The 14,246-nt window shown below is 35.5% G+C and overlaps 1 long non-coding RNA gene across 8 annotated transcripts; it reads right to left on the reverse strand.

Annotated features, from left to right (window-relative positions):
- Window positions 1–9,654: 9,654 nt before the first annotated feature.
- LOC113347457 lies at window positions 9,655–13,005 on the reverse strand. Of its 8 annotated transcripts, none has more exons than XR_003358982.1 (8): window positions 12,702–13,005; window positions 12,543–12,611; window positions 12,294–12,449; window positions 11,996–12,197; window positions 11,191–11,256; window positions 10,908–10,961; window positions 10,391–10,512; window positions 9,655–9,913 (listed from the first exon to the last, which is right to left on the reverse strand). It is a non-coding gene; the product is annotated as an uncharacterized LOC113347457 (long non-coding RNA). The 8 variants fall into 8 exon arrangements; XR_003358985.1 differs by having other exon boundaries at window positions 10,908–11,083; XR_003358984.1 differs by having other exon boundaries at window positions 11,974–12,197.
- Between the last annotated feature and the right edge of the window lie 1,241 nt (window positions 13,006–14,246).

The following is a 14,246-nucleotide window of genomic DNA, read 5'->3' on the forward strand; positions in this document are numbered from 1 at the left end:
AATGAGTTTGATCAAATCAGATGTTATTATAGGATGATAATACTCACCCATTCAGCCAAAAGTCTTCCAACTACTTTTTCATATGAAAGAGTCAGTGAAAGTGGAGACTAAGAGGCTAAACATCATCTGTTTGGGAGAAAAAAATGCATGAGTGGTTGAGGATCCGCCTCCCAAGAAGAATTTTTGTTTTTTAATCTATTAAAAACTCTTTAACGCAGGTTCCTTCAAATTTTATTATTAAGTGAAAAATACACTGGGGAGGCTTCTTTTCAAGCGGTTGAACATCAACTTCTTAGAACTTATGGACTCAACACATCAAAGATTTGTTCATTTTGATCCCACTATGGACTCAACAAACATGAAAAACGGATGAACAAACCAACAAACCAATTTGTTGGTTTGTTGGGTGGGTTGGAATAGAACGCGCAATTGGGGGATATCAAAACTAATTGAGGGATAGAGGAAAAAGACAAAAACTGGATCTAAATATCAAATCAGGGTCACCCCTTATCTAATTATTTTTTTTAATTCCTAATCTACCCCTCACTAATTAGGTTTAGTGGTTAATAAAAAATAGTAAAATTCTTAAGTATTTGGGGGATAGATTAGTGTGTATTTTTATTTGTGTTTGGGTGAGTGAGGTGAGAGTATAAGGAGGGAAAAAAAATATTTGAGAGAGAATTTTTTTTGTGAAAATGGAGGATGATTGTGAAGAGAGAATTGCTGCTAAGAGGTTGAAATTTTGATTTTTTTTTCTTTGAATCCACCATTTTTGCAGCTGAAAAAGCTCGGCACCGGTATAGTATTCAACCAAAAAACCATGCCGGTATTTGTTGGAAATTTTCATAAATGTTTGCCACTACGCAGAGTTTTCTAGTTTTGAAATTCAGAACCTATTCCGTTTTGAATTTTTTTTCTGGTTTTCAGTCCACTGCCGACACAGTTCATAATTATCGAGCATGCCGGTACTGCTTCCGGCATGGTATGATGTAAAGTATCCAGAAACTTGTTTTTTTTTCACTTGAATACCGGCATTGATAGATTTCTATCGAGCATGCCGTCATTAAGTTATGGCGTTGAATGTTAGTTACCAAGCATGTCGGTACCATTTTCCGGCATGGTCTTCATCAATTCCGGCATGATCTTCATCACTTCCGGCGATGCAAATTTTTTTATTTCCGGCATGGTATTCATCACTACCGGCATGGTCTTCATCACTTCCGACATGGTCTTCATCTATACTGGCATGGTCTTCATCACTTCCGACATGATATTCATCACTTCCGGCATGGTCTTCATCACTTCCGACATGGTCTTCATCATTTCCGACATGGTATTCATCACTTCCGTCATGGTCTTCATCACTTCCGGCGTGGTCTTCATCACTTCCGAATGTTAAAAAAAAATCGTTTTCAAAGTGAAGAGCCGGCAGAGAAGGAGAAGAGAATTTGAAAGGGAATGGGGAAAATCTAGAATTTGAAAGGGAGTGAGGAATATTTAGGTTTCAAATCCCTAACCCTAAAAGAGATTAATAAGAGGGGAAGATGGAAATGGGGGATATGTTTTTGTTTTTTGATTTTAAGTTTTTAAATTTTTATTTTGAGGGAAGGGTGTTTTAGTATTTTCACCCCAAAAAACACCCCTTAGCAGACACCTTTGGTTGGGGGAAGTAATTCATATCCCCCAGTTAGTTTTGATATCCCCCAATTGTGGGTTCTTGGAATAACAGGCGCGCGATCGTACCAAAAACTCGCGGACCATCCTTAAACGCCCGCGACTCTTCCACTCACGCCAAGTACAACTCCCGATTTCTTTACTACTTTTTTATCATATTTTATCGCACTTTATCCTATTTTATCTCACCTAAATACTATATTTTATATTTTACCTTTATCCTACAAATCATTTTATATCAAAAAGAATTATTAGTAGGGCCCTGGAAACCAAATCTGTTCATTTTGCTCTAGTTTTCCATAGTGGAAAACGTAATTTGTTCATCCACGTGGTTCAACAAAAAATCATATTTGTTGATTGTCATAGGAATTTCCCTTAGTCTCTTAATTTGTTTACCCACAATAAGAAATTCATTCTTCAAGGTTGTCCCTCACTCAATTTGGCAGTGAGTGAGTGTTTTTAATACTCATTCCATATCCCTTGCTTTAAGAACATTCACGGTAGCCTAAGATACTAATTTGATGGTCAATCTCAATGAGGAAACTTATGAGGAGCAAGATTGCTATAAGGTGTACCAAATTTATACGGGATAATCCAGTATATTATGTGGTTATGATAATTTGTTTTACCATGGTAAGGAGTAGTTAAAACATTGCTTAAAGCAAGTATTGTGGCACTCCTTTTCTTAACTGAAAATGAGAAAGAGAAATATAGCTAAACCAAGAGAAGAGAAATGGCCAATTGGGGCCCTTGGTTAACTGTACCCAACGACAACCTAGTTTCCTCGTAGTCAAAGTTGACTTGACCAAACGATAATTTAGTTTCTGCTCAGAACTTAATATATGATGATTCAAAATACCCGACTTTCCCTCACTTCTCCTTCCCCTCCGCCTTGTTTTTCATTAACACCCATAGAGAAAAAATTTCCTATTTTGAGGTTGAAGGTGTTGTATGTGGAACTTTAGCATGAAATTAAAAGGGTTTGTTGTACACTCAAAGGTGAATCTATTGCATATTTCAGTCCTGAACTTCATCCATAAACGATTCAAATTTTAAGGTTAATAATTGTGATTGTAGGGTTTCAAATGCAATTTTATCTGATAATCATGATTTCTTGATCTTAGCTTAATTAATTTTGACATATACAATTAAATCATGACATTAAATATATTAATAACCAAAATAAAAAATGTCTAGTGCAGTAGTGAAGGCATCCTTTTTCGTCCATAGTGCATAGGGAGGTAGGGGGATCGATGCCCACTAGGAAAGGTTGGATCCCCCATTTTCACTAATTTCCTCTATGGATAGAGATGAGATTAGGTCTTGTTGATGGGATGGTGATTGGTAACATCAGACCTGAAACGATAAATAAAAATGTCAGGTATTACAAAAACTAAATAAATACTACAACAGTTCTTCACCATTCCATCACACATTATAACCATAATTTTTTTACTATTAATATTTATAATACAAAACTGATGAAGGGGTTTTTAAGCCTTGGATGGTCGGATAACATTTTGAGAGACAAATGTTGCATCCTACTCCTACCATCCCACTCACATCCCAGACAAAGATATCCGATGGATGTAAGATTTGTAACCTCCTTTAATTATGGATATATGCATTGATAACCCTCATCAATTAAAAAAATTAATGTGCCAACGAAAATACTTACCAATTAAATGTTATAACTTGTAAAACTCATATTTTTTATTCAATTTTTTTTTTTTTTGACTCATATCATTTTAAAACCGAATTAGCTCACCTTCATCAACCTACAAAGAACAAATAAAATTAAAACATTTGCATTTACGACATGTGAAACTCTTATTTCTGCCTTGAAATAAATTAATTGTCCTTCATCAACCCGCAAAGAATAAAGAACATTATGTTCAAAATACAAAAAATTCATTTTCATTTGAATATTTTATTTTTGGAAACAATCGAAAAATAAAAATAAATACATACAATTGAGATTTATCAAAATAATGAATCACGAAAACTTTTCACTTCAATCATAGGCCTAATTTTAATTTTAGTGAAATGAATGTTATTTTAAAATGTATAATTAACCTAGCTAGGACATGCAGACTTGCAAGATTGCATTCTTAGCATCCTTGCAAATGGGACAACCATCTAAGTTGGAATCACATTCCTTTTCAAAGCTACACCGACATTGAAACCTCGATCTTTTTATAAACATCCTTGACTTTTTGGGTAGTTTCCTTTTTCCTCTGCATCTACTAATTTTTTTTATCTTCTTGATTGTCTTTTTCTCCATAACAACACGATTGAGCATCGTCATATAAACCTTCAATTACTGACCAATCACTATCACCAAATCCTTTTTCTTTTTGCATGATTCACCTCCAACTTCTCAACTCCTAATTTGGTGTTGCAAATATCGAATATGGAAAACGTGCACAGTGATGTATACTTTCATTCGGAAACAATTGTAAATTTTGATGAAGATTCAGCATAATGGTTCGAATACAACACAAAACAATATTAAAGACCACTAATCTTTAGGGAACGACTAATTATTTTTTTTAGGAAAAATAAAACAGTTTTCCTGGTGTTTTTATCAGAAATTATTATTTTAATCAATTACAAGTATAATCGAATTTATAGTTATTTGGATGACAAATATCTAAGATTTTCATAGCTACAAGTTCTTATAAGTCAAAATAATTTTTATCATGGTTTGTATTATTTGTTTACATCATTATGACCAAAAAGGAGTCTGTCTCATGCCGTGCCGTTACGACATGGGTTATTTCTAGTATGTCACAAAAACCAAATCAATACCTGGCATTTTTGTTTACCATTTCGGGTAGGATTTTGCCCAAATTAGCTTATCTTTTGTTTCGGTTATTGTTTTAGTTGCCTTAGCCTAGGTGAGTTGCTTGAACTAGGAAAGCTAGATGGAAATAGACTCATCTAATTAAAATATTATAAATTAAATAAAAATAATCGAGAATGAAAAAACAATTAAAATAAATAAAATAAAATAATAAATATGTATATTAATAATAATGATGATTAATAGTATTGAAATTAATATAGGTTTTATAATAAAAATTGGGAAAGGAATTTTAGAAATTAGAAAAACCAAAAACTAGAGAGAGGGGAGAAGGAGATGGATCTAGCCTCCTGAGGAGAAATTGAGGTATAACGATTAAGAAAATCCTTTGAATTGAGATATAATTTTAATTAGGAAAACCAAAAGGTAAAAAATCAGTATTGCTTTGTAATTACTGCAATAGATTAGAGCATCCACAGTGGGCGAGTATAACCAAAAATTTGGGATGAGATCGTAACACAGTGGGATGGAGTAAAGATCAAATCCCAACCAAAGATCAAATTCCAGACCAAATATGGTCGCGACCAAATCCCAAATTCTAATATAGTCGGGCGTAAATTTAAAGTACGCTTGTTGTTGGGCGTAAATTTAAAGTACGCTTGTTAACGGGCGGAGATTTAAATTACGCCCGATGAAATTTTAATTAAATAAAAAAAAAAAGAATGAGGCGGACTTTTAAAGTCCGCCTGATGAAAGTTATAAAGAATGGGGCGGACTTTTAAAGTCCGCCTGATGAAATTTTAATGGGGCGGACTTTTAAAGTCCGCCTGATGAAATTTACAAAAAATGGGGCGGACTTTTAAAGTCCGCCTGATGAAATTTTACAAAAAAAAAATGGGGCGGACTTTTTTCATCAGGCGGACTTTAAAAGTCCGCCCCATTAAAATTTCATCAGGCGGACTTTAAAAGTCCGCCCCATTCTTTATAACTTTCATCAGGTCTTTTTTTTTATTTAATTAAAATTTCATCGGGCGTAATTTAAATCTCCGCCCGTTAACAAGCGTACTTTAAATTTACGCCCAGCAACAAGCGTACTTTAAATTTACGCCCGACTATATTAGAATTTGGGATTTGGTCGCGACCATATTTGGTCTGGAATTTGATCTTTGGTTGGGATTTGATCTTTACTCCGTCCCACTGTGTTACGATCTCATCCCAAATTTTTGGTTATACTCGCCCACTGTGGATGCTCTAAGTCCGCGCATATAGGTTTACTTATTGGTTTGCCTTTCTAGTATTGCATATCTTTCTTAGTGATTTATCTCTAGTTTTTGCTTCTTATCATTACTGCATCTATATGTACCCTGTATTCTACAGTGTCAGCATTTTGGATTTAAGCATTTTTAGGTTGTGTCTTTGTGAAAGTTAATTATAAGTCTTTTTGTCTGAAGCTGTGTAATCTCTGGAAACAGAGTACTTTTGATATAATAGTGTTAGAGTACTCTTATGTAAAGACCCTCAAGCTCGTCAACGCTATTAGACCAGTCAAAAGACGTCTTAGCCGTTAATGACTTGATTAGTCTGACACAAACGTTAATTAGTAGGAATTAATCTAACAAAGAACTAGATACGAAACTAGTACCATAAGATAGAACTCGAAAAGTTATGTGAGATGGATTACTCGAACGTGTCATTCGAATACCGGACGAAGAAGAATTTATCAGCTTAATAAGGAGGAAAAGTAGTATTTTTACACCCAAACTGACCTGGCTACCCTTATCTTTGGTTGGGTGTCTTTAACATTTTGGTCGTTCTTATCCCCTAGCCAGACCGAAGAGGAATCATTTTCCTCTTTCTTTTCTTCTTTCTTTCTTCCTTTCTTCTTCTTTTCTTTTCTCTGTTCTTTCTCCGGTGAATCTGTGAGATTAACAAGGGAGTTTTGAAATCGTTAGAACGTGAAGGAGATCAAGTATTGGCTGATGGTAGTGGTGTTGGTTCGAGGTAGTTGACTCAGATTCGAGTAGATAGGTGATTCAGTTGACAGAACTAGGGTTAATAGATCGGATTTAGGTTCTGAAGATTTAAAAAATGAAGATTTAGAGCTTTGGTTGGATGAATTAATATCTAATTGAAGTAGTTCTGAAGATGAATCAAAAGTTAGGGTTTCTCAGAGTTCGAATTAGGGTTTATGAGAAAAGCCAAGGAAGATGAAATTGAAGGTTTTAGAAGCTGATTGAAGATGGGTTTTACTGATATGATGTGAAGATGAAGGTTATGGGTTTAATTTTGAACAAGAACACAATTAGTTGTCAATTTGAGAAGTCAGGGTTTGGTTTAATTGAGGTTTAGAATTGGTTGATTAATGGATGAGTTTGATAGTTTGAAGAGTTTGTTTGAAGTTCGAGTTGAATTGTGGTTGTGGGGTGTTTTCCGAAGCTGCTATTGAAATTATGGTTTCCTGATTTAAATTTCAATTCGAACTAGGTGATAATTAAGAAGAAACTGGAGATGCGTTTAGTTGATTGAAGTAAGGTTTTCCATTCAATTGATAATCTGAAGTGGTCTGGAAGTAATCTGAGAAGTTAATGTTTGAAGTTTTGCAGCAGATGTTGAATTACAGCTTGGGTTTGATTAATTGAGGAAAGGGTTGGAGTTAACTAGTTATTGTGGATCTGTTATGAGGTAATTGATCTTCTCTTTGTTTTTAGTTAAGTTATTAATTTCAATTGTGGATTATATGAAATGGAATTGTTGGTGTAGTATTCAGAGGTGTAGGACTGATAGAGTTGCAGTTATTGGAGTTTGATTATATAGATGAATGTTAGGGCCTGTAGAAGGAATGAATACTGCAGATTGTTGAAGTGCAGATGTTACAACTAGAACTGGGATCATGGTGGTGGTATGTCAAGCTAAGGTACTGAGTTACTTGAGATGAATGTATGTACTTATGAACTGGGAGAATGAGAAGAAGATGAGATGGGTATTGCTTTGTTAATGGTAGTGAATATAAATGACATGTGGTGGGGTTAAGTGGCTGCTACATGTGGTAGAATTAAAATGGTGACGGGTATTGCAGTTCTGGGTATACATGAATGTGTAATGGGATCGTGCAAATGTAGTGTTATGTTGAGTAGCAGTTAAAGGTTGCGGTGTTGTCTTTGTGGTTGAAATTACAGAACCGGAGTTAGAGAGAGTAATGAAACCGTGGTTGAGTCATTTGCCTGTGATGTTGTTGTTGTTATGAGTTGTCTTCCTGTGCGACTAACTGGGATGCAGTTATAACTAATGGAACTGGGAAGTGAATTAGATACAGTAATTCAATGAGAGGAAATAGTCTTGCAGCTATGGGGTGATTGGTTGTTTGGCATGAATGAGTTGTAGCTGTTTATTGAAACTTAGATACGTGGTGATTGATTTAAGTTAGCTGTGATGGTGCTGTAATATGCAGGGAACGGTCGGAGTGGTGATGTAATTGTGAGATTGATGAAATAGGGATTAATTGAGAATCTGATGTTATGTAACTGAGTTATAGGAATGATGGTTAGATAAGTGTGTTGAGTTGAACTTCTCTAGTGATGCTTAAAGCTGCAATTGCAGGTAAAGCTTAAAATTACAATTGTATTTTGAAATCTAGAATTCTATTATTATAAATAGTTTGTGTATTGATCATATGAATAGAATTAGAGTAGTTGTATTCTTGTGACTGCAATAGGAGTAGGCTGTTAGAGCGTCCACAGTGGTGCGAGCATAACTAAAGACCAAAGACTAAAAAAAAAGATCAAATTTGGGTTTAGTCCGTCCTGTGACGTAGCGGGTGAAGAGTAAATTTGGTCGCGCGTTGATATAAAGTCCGCTTCATCGTCCAGCGTAGATAAAGATTACGCCTGGCATGGGGCGTTGATAAAGATAACGCCTGGTATGGGGCGTTGATAAAGACAACGCCTGTATGGGGCGTGAACTATAGCAACGCCTGGTGTGTGGGACGGAGATTATACGTTCGCCCGGGTTCAAAAAAAAAAAAAAAAAAAAATGGGGCGTTGATAAAGACAACGCCCCAACCAAAGTTTTGTAAACTTTTCAAATTTGGGTTCAAGACTTTATCAACGCCCCATGGCTTATGTGGTGTCCGGCGTTGATTATACCAACGCCCCATCCAGGCGGACATTATACCAACGCCCCATACCAGGCGTTGATTATACCAACGCCCCATTCAGGCGGACATTATACCAACGCCCCATCCAGGCGGACATTATACCAACGCCCTGCATCAGGCGTTAACTTTACGAACGCGCGTCTACAGGCGGACATTATACCAACGCCCGTCGGGTAGGCGGACATTATATAAACGCCCGACTATATTTGGATTTGGTCTTAATCGCCGACCAAATTTGGTCCGAGTTTTACTCTTTGATCAAATTTTGATCGATGGTCCGTCCCATTACGCCAGCCCACTCGACACCAAATTTGGGTTTAGTCGTCCACTGCAGTTGCTCTTAGTCATCCTAGTCAGACTAGCTGACTTAATCTGTTTAAGTGATTTAGTGTATTTGACTGAGTTAACTCAGTGACTAGACCCGACCAGGCTTGACTCAGTGGACCTTGACCGATTTGACTCAGCTGACTATTTGACCCTGGACTTTGACCCGACTTTGGACCTTGACTGCTAGTTGACCCTTAGTTCGACCGTTAGTATAGTTTGGTGGTTGTGGGCTTAGGACAGTTTTCTTAATTAGATGTTTTGGACTAGTGGTCCGAATTAGACTTTGGTTTCTTCTACAAAGATGTATACTCACCTAGTGGAAAATACAAAAAGAAATGTCTGCCAAAAAAAGCTTTAAAACCTCTAAATAAGACTGTTTCTGGGATCCCCAATCCTGGAGTCTTAATTCTTAACGGGACTGTTTCTGAGATTCTTTTAATTTTTTAAATTAAGACTTACTTCATCAGTCTAAAATTTATTGCTGGCCAACACAGTCCTTTCATTAATTTTATATTTGAACCAGTAAAGGATGATCTAATCTGGGCTTAAAATTTTCACAAAAGCTGATTCGTCTGAGACCCAGTCTAACTGGTAATTCTGACTGAACCTATTTCGAAAATCTGATTCATCTGAATCGTATGACTTTTTTATGACTACTTTTTTCTGACTGACTGAACCTAAGATTACGAATTCATTAAACTGAAACTAGAAATTTATTTCATAAACTGATCAAAACATTCACCATTTGAAATTTATTGTACGATATACAATAGGCGGAAACCAACCTACAGAAAACTCCACATAACTACTGAATTAACATCATTTCAGGTTCTTAAAGATGTATTTTCTTACAATAGGCGGAAACCAACCTACAGATCAACATACAGATGATGAAATAAACTAAAACCAGCAAAAAGATGAACTGAGCTGCCCAACTGATTGGAATAATATACCTGCATCAAAATAAGTTTGTGCATAAGAAGTTGAACAAAAAAGTTTCTGGCAGCATAGTATGAATGATTCTCACAAACAAGCAATTCTCTAACAGCTGACTTATGGTTGATCTACTTCGCATAAATGAAACTCGAGTATTGTGCAAGTAATTTCAGATACTAATACTTGTACATTCACAGCCAATGAGTTGGCAATATTTAGGCTTAGCAAAGATAAGAAAATTAAGGCAGACCGGCCTGCTAATATAATAGAACATATGCTCAGCAACTAAAATACACACGTAAATTCATACATATGCTACAAACATCAAGTAACCTGATGTTCAAAGCATTCAGGACATCGAGTGAGTTCTTGTCATTCAATTCATACAGAAAGTTTGTTCTTGTGAAGAACATGCTCACTGAATTTTATGCACACCAAAAACTCAATCAAAACTTATGGCAACACAATAATAATAAAAAAAGGATAATACATACCTCGAGCAATGCACAAATAGTTACAGGATCCTTAACTGTGAGTCTGCGTCTTTGACACTCAATCCTTGCCTTGTTTATCAAAACATGTGCACCTGCCCTATCTAGGTTAACAGTCTTCCTCACTGATCCACGACAACACCAAAGAGAAAATATAAATAAATATCAAATCAAGCTACGCAAAGACATCACAAGTCATAATTACAAGCCTTGAAAAGAAAAGAAAAAAAGTTTTAAGTGATTCAGTCATCATATGGGTATGCATAAGCTCGAGGACAAAAAGTTTACAGGACACATGCAGTCGACACAAAACAAGTTGTTCAGACAGCAAACTTTAAGAAGATATAGGCAGAAACTATAAGCAATAACCAACAACTATCAACTAATAGAATTAGACACATAAGTTTGATTCAACTATAGATGTTGAAATCAGTGGATCTTGAAACTGTGTTGCACCAATTACGAGCAAAATATAACACATGAAACTTGAAGAAGAATGTAGAATAGAGAAACCAGTTACCTTGTTTGCTACTTGAATATCCAAATACACATCGCTGAATGGAGCAAAGTGTATCTTAAAGAAGTTACACCAAAAAGAAAATGAATATACTTGAAACTGAAGAACCATCAAATGCAAATTAATCACACAATTCTCAAATTGAGCACTCTACTCCTTTTGACTGCCAGCCATAGAATCTAAATATCGCTATACGCATCAGTATATATTAAAGTTACATAATCCCGCAAGATCATATGCATGACCTAAACAACAATGCATACGAGAGTAACTTTAATGTGCTCACCATCATTGCCACTAACAGTCCCCACAATCCAGAGTACATGAACAACACCCACAACTCAGCAACCACCTAACAAAAAGCACATACCATATTTTAGACAAATCATCTACACCACATAGCAGAGAAAGTAATCAACATTACATAAATGTGGGGAAAGGAGATAAGATGATATTATTTCTTATTAGCTTGATCATTAGAATGATGTAACGTAGGGGTGGAAGCAAGGGCATAGGATCATGCTAATTCTATAAATATGTGGCGTCATACAAAGAATACAATTTATTCACCACTTATTACCAAGTTTCTACTAAATTTTCTAGATGAATGAAACTAAAGTGACTATAAAAAGAAACTCAAACTGGCTGGTTCATTGTAAAACTAATCTCGATCCTAACTGGTGGCCACATATACGTAAAGATCATGTTTTAAGGGGAACAAAGTGGTTGAGAACCGATTCGAAATAAATCATACAAAATTTCATTAACCATATAAAAATCTTAATTAAAATTATCTTATATATTAATATTTTAACCTCTATTCAACAAATCATTTCCTAACCTCAGGTTAGTACAGAGTCAGGACAAAATTATTTATCTCCATTCCTTTAGATGATAAAGGCTTTTGAAGTAGTGGTAGGAGTGAAGGTCAGAGATATGAAATGAGAAACGTATGATAATAGACCACTTAAGCACCTATGATTGCATATTAACCAATTCAGAGTATCCAGATATTTCTAGTGAACATCAAACAAAGAACACAAAAATCATCAATGTGAAAATTTAGTACTTATATAAATTACTCTTCTTACCATCGAGAGAAATCCCTGCAAACATCAAACACCAAAAACAAAATCCATCATGGTTCTTATCAAACCCCATTTCACAACTAACACCAGACAAATTTTATCAAACAAAAAATCGAAAAAAACTAGAAAAATTCAGCAACTCAAGAAATAATTATAGAACTCAAAACCCCAGACTTCTTAGCTGCATTTATTGTCGATTCCAAACCTGAAACACCCAGAATATAAACACAATAAACATTTCATAAACCAAATCAACATCAAATAATGGATCCAAAACAAATTGCAGAGAAATAAAACAAACCTCCGCACAAAGGTATACAAATAAATAGCTAAAACCTCTGAGATTTTAATGTTGATTAGATGATATAGGGGTTTTCTCTGCCTCAATGAATCAGCAGATTCAGGTTTGTGAACTCTGCTTCTTCCAGTATGTTCAAATAAAATGCTTGTTTAATGGCTACCAAGCATTAAATAACAGCAAAAACATAGTTAGGGTTCTGTTTCAAAAATTTACTAAAATCTGATTTTATTTTAAGATTTGGAGACATACCAAGAATCAGCAGATTCAGGTTTGTGAGTAGCAACCACCAAAGCTGAGAAAACCCATGCTTTAAAACTCCTTCAAATACAATACACAAATACAAATATTTGCAGAATCAAGCATCAGAATCAGAATGGATTTTTTTTTTAACAACAGCTAGGTTTATACCTGATTGAATCTTCATCTTGGGTCTTCATCACCACCAGAAATAATACCAATAACAGTACATGATGTCGTCGATGATGGATCTATATCTTCAGATCGAATTATGCAATACGTCCATACCAATCTAATCTATTCTAATCTAATCAGATAATAATAATCTCAAGTAAAAACTAAATCAAAGTTAAAAGTTCGATATCTTCTTCTTCTCATTAATCAAACTAGATATCGGGTTAGGAAAAAAGTATTTGCTTTTGATTTTGAGATGGGGTTATGAATAATCTTGGATTTGTGATATTAATGTTCGATCCGTGAGAGCGTCCACAATGGACGACTAAACCCAAATATAGTGTCCAGTTGATAGGCGTAGTGGGACGGACCATCGATTAAAATTTGATCAAAGAAATCCAGACCAAATTTGGTCTGCGACCAAGACCAAACCCAAATATAATCGGGCGTTTATATAGTCCACGCCCCATAACCAGACGGACGTATACTCTACGCCCCACACCAGGCGTTGATATATTCTACGCCCCACACCAGGCGTTGGTATAATGTCCGCCCTTTTTCTTTTTTTTTTTAATCTTTTGTGTGGGGCGGGCTTAATACCTCCGCCCCACTCTTTACAAAATTCAAATTCATGGGGCGGGCATAATACCTCCGCCCCACTTTTTTTCTTTTTTCTTTTTATTTTTTTTTTCTCCTTCGGGCGAACGTATACTCTACGCCCCACACCAGGCGTTGATATATTCTACGCCCCACACCAGGCGTTGGTATAATGTCCGTCTGACCAAATTTAGTTTTTCCACCGTAGGGTCACACACCAGATTAAACCCAAAATTTGATCTTTTTTTTTCCTCTTTGGTCTTTGGTTATACTCGCACCACTGCAGTTGCTCTGAGAGGGGGAAACTGAGAGAGAAGTGAGGCTGTGAAAGAAGTGATAGAAGGGGCAGAACGATAAAAACAATGTAGATAAGACTTATTTCTAGAAACTTATAGTAACAATTTTATAACGCAGTCCTAACTGAAATGGTATCACAAGAACAAGTTCCACGCGCAGTTTTAATATTGGTCCACGTGTAAGTATTTATTTTTCTTAGGACTGCTACGGGGACTCGATTTACTTTTTCGTGAAAAAAGACTACCTTGGAAAGCCTGATTGATAAAGAAAGCATGAGGAAGTCCTATTTAAATCTCAAGCAGACTTAAAAAACTCGTTTTCCACTAGTGTTAAAACTATTAGAAAGACTTGTGTGATTCATGTGTGAGCCTTTTGGCTAGATTCTTAGACTTCTTGTATGATTAACAGTTAGTCTATATTAACAACGATCGATTCAAAGGACGAACCAGTGGATCGTGGATCTCGAGGTAGGCGTGGCTTGTCATCAAAAGAGGTGGGAATACTTTTGAGTCTCTTGTAACCATTGATGTTTTCTTTTACAAAGATTTATGTTTATCAAATTCATACATTGTCTAGTTGTGCATATCATGCTTTGTTTAAATTGCATTATGATAATTCTATTGATTCTGTGAATCTTTCCACGATTTG

Source organism: Papaver somniferum, chromosome 2, assembly GCF_003573695.1.
Source record: "Papaver somniferum cultivar HN1 chromosome 2, ASM357369v1, whole genome shotgun sequence".
Taxonomy (NCBI): domain Eukaryota; kingdom Viridiplantae; phylum Streptophyta; class Magnoliopsida; order Ranunculales; family Papaveraceae; genus Papaver; species Papaver somniferum.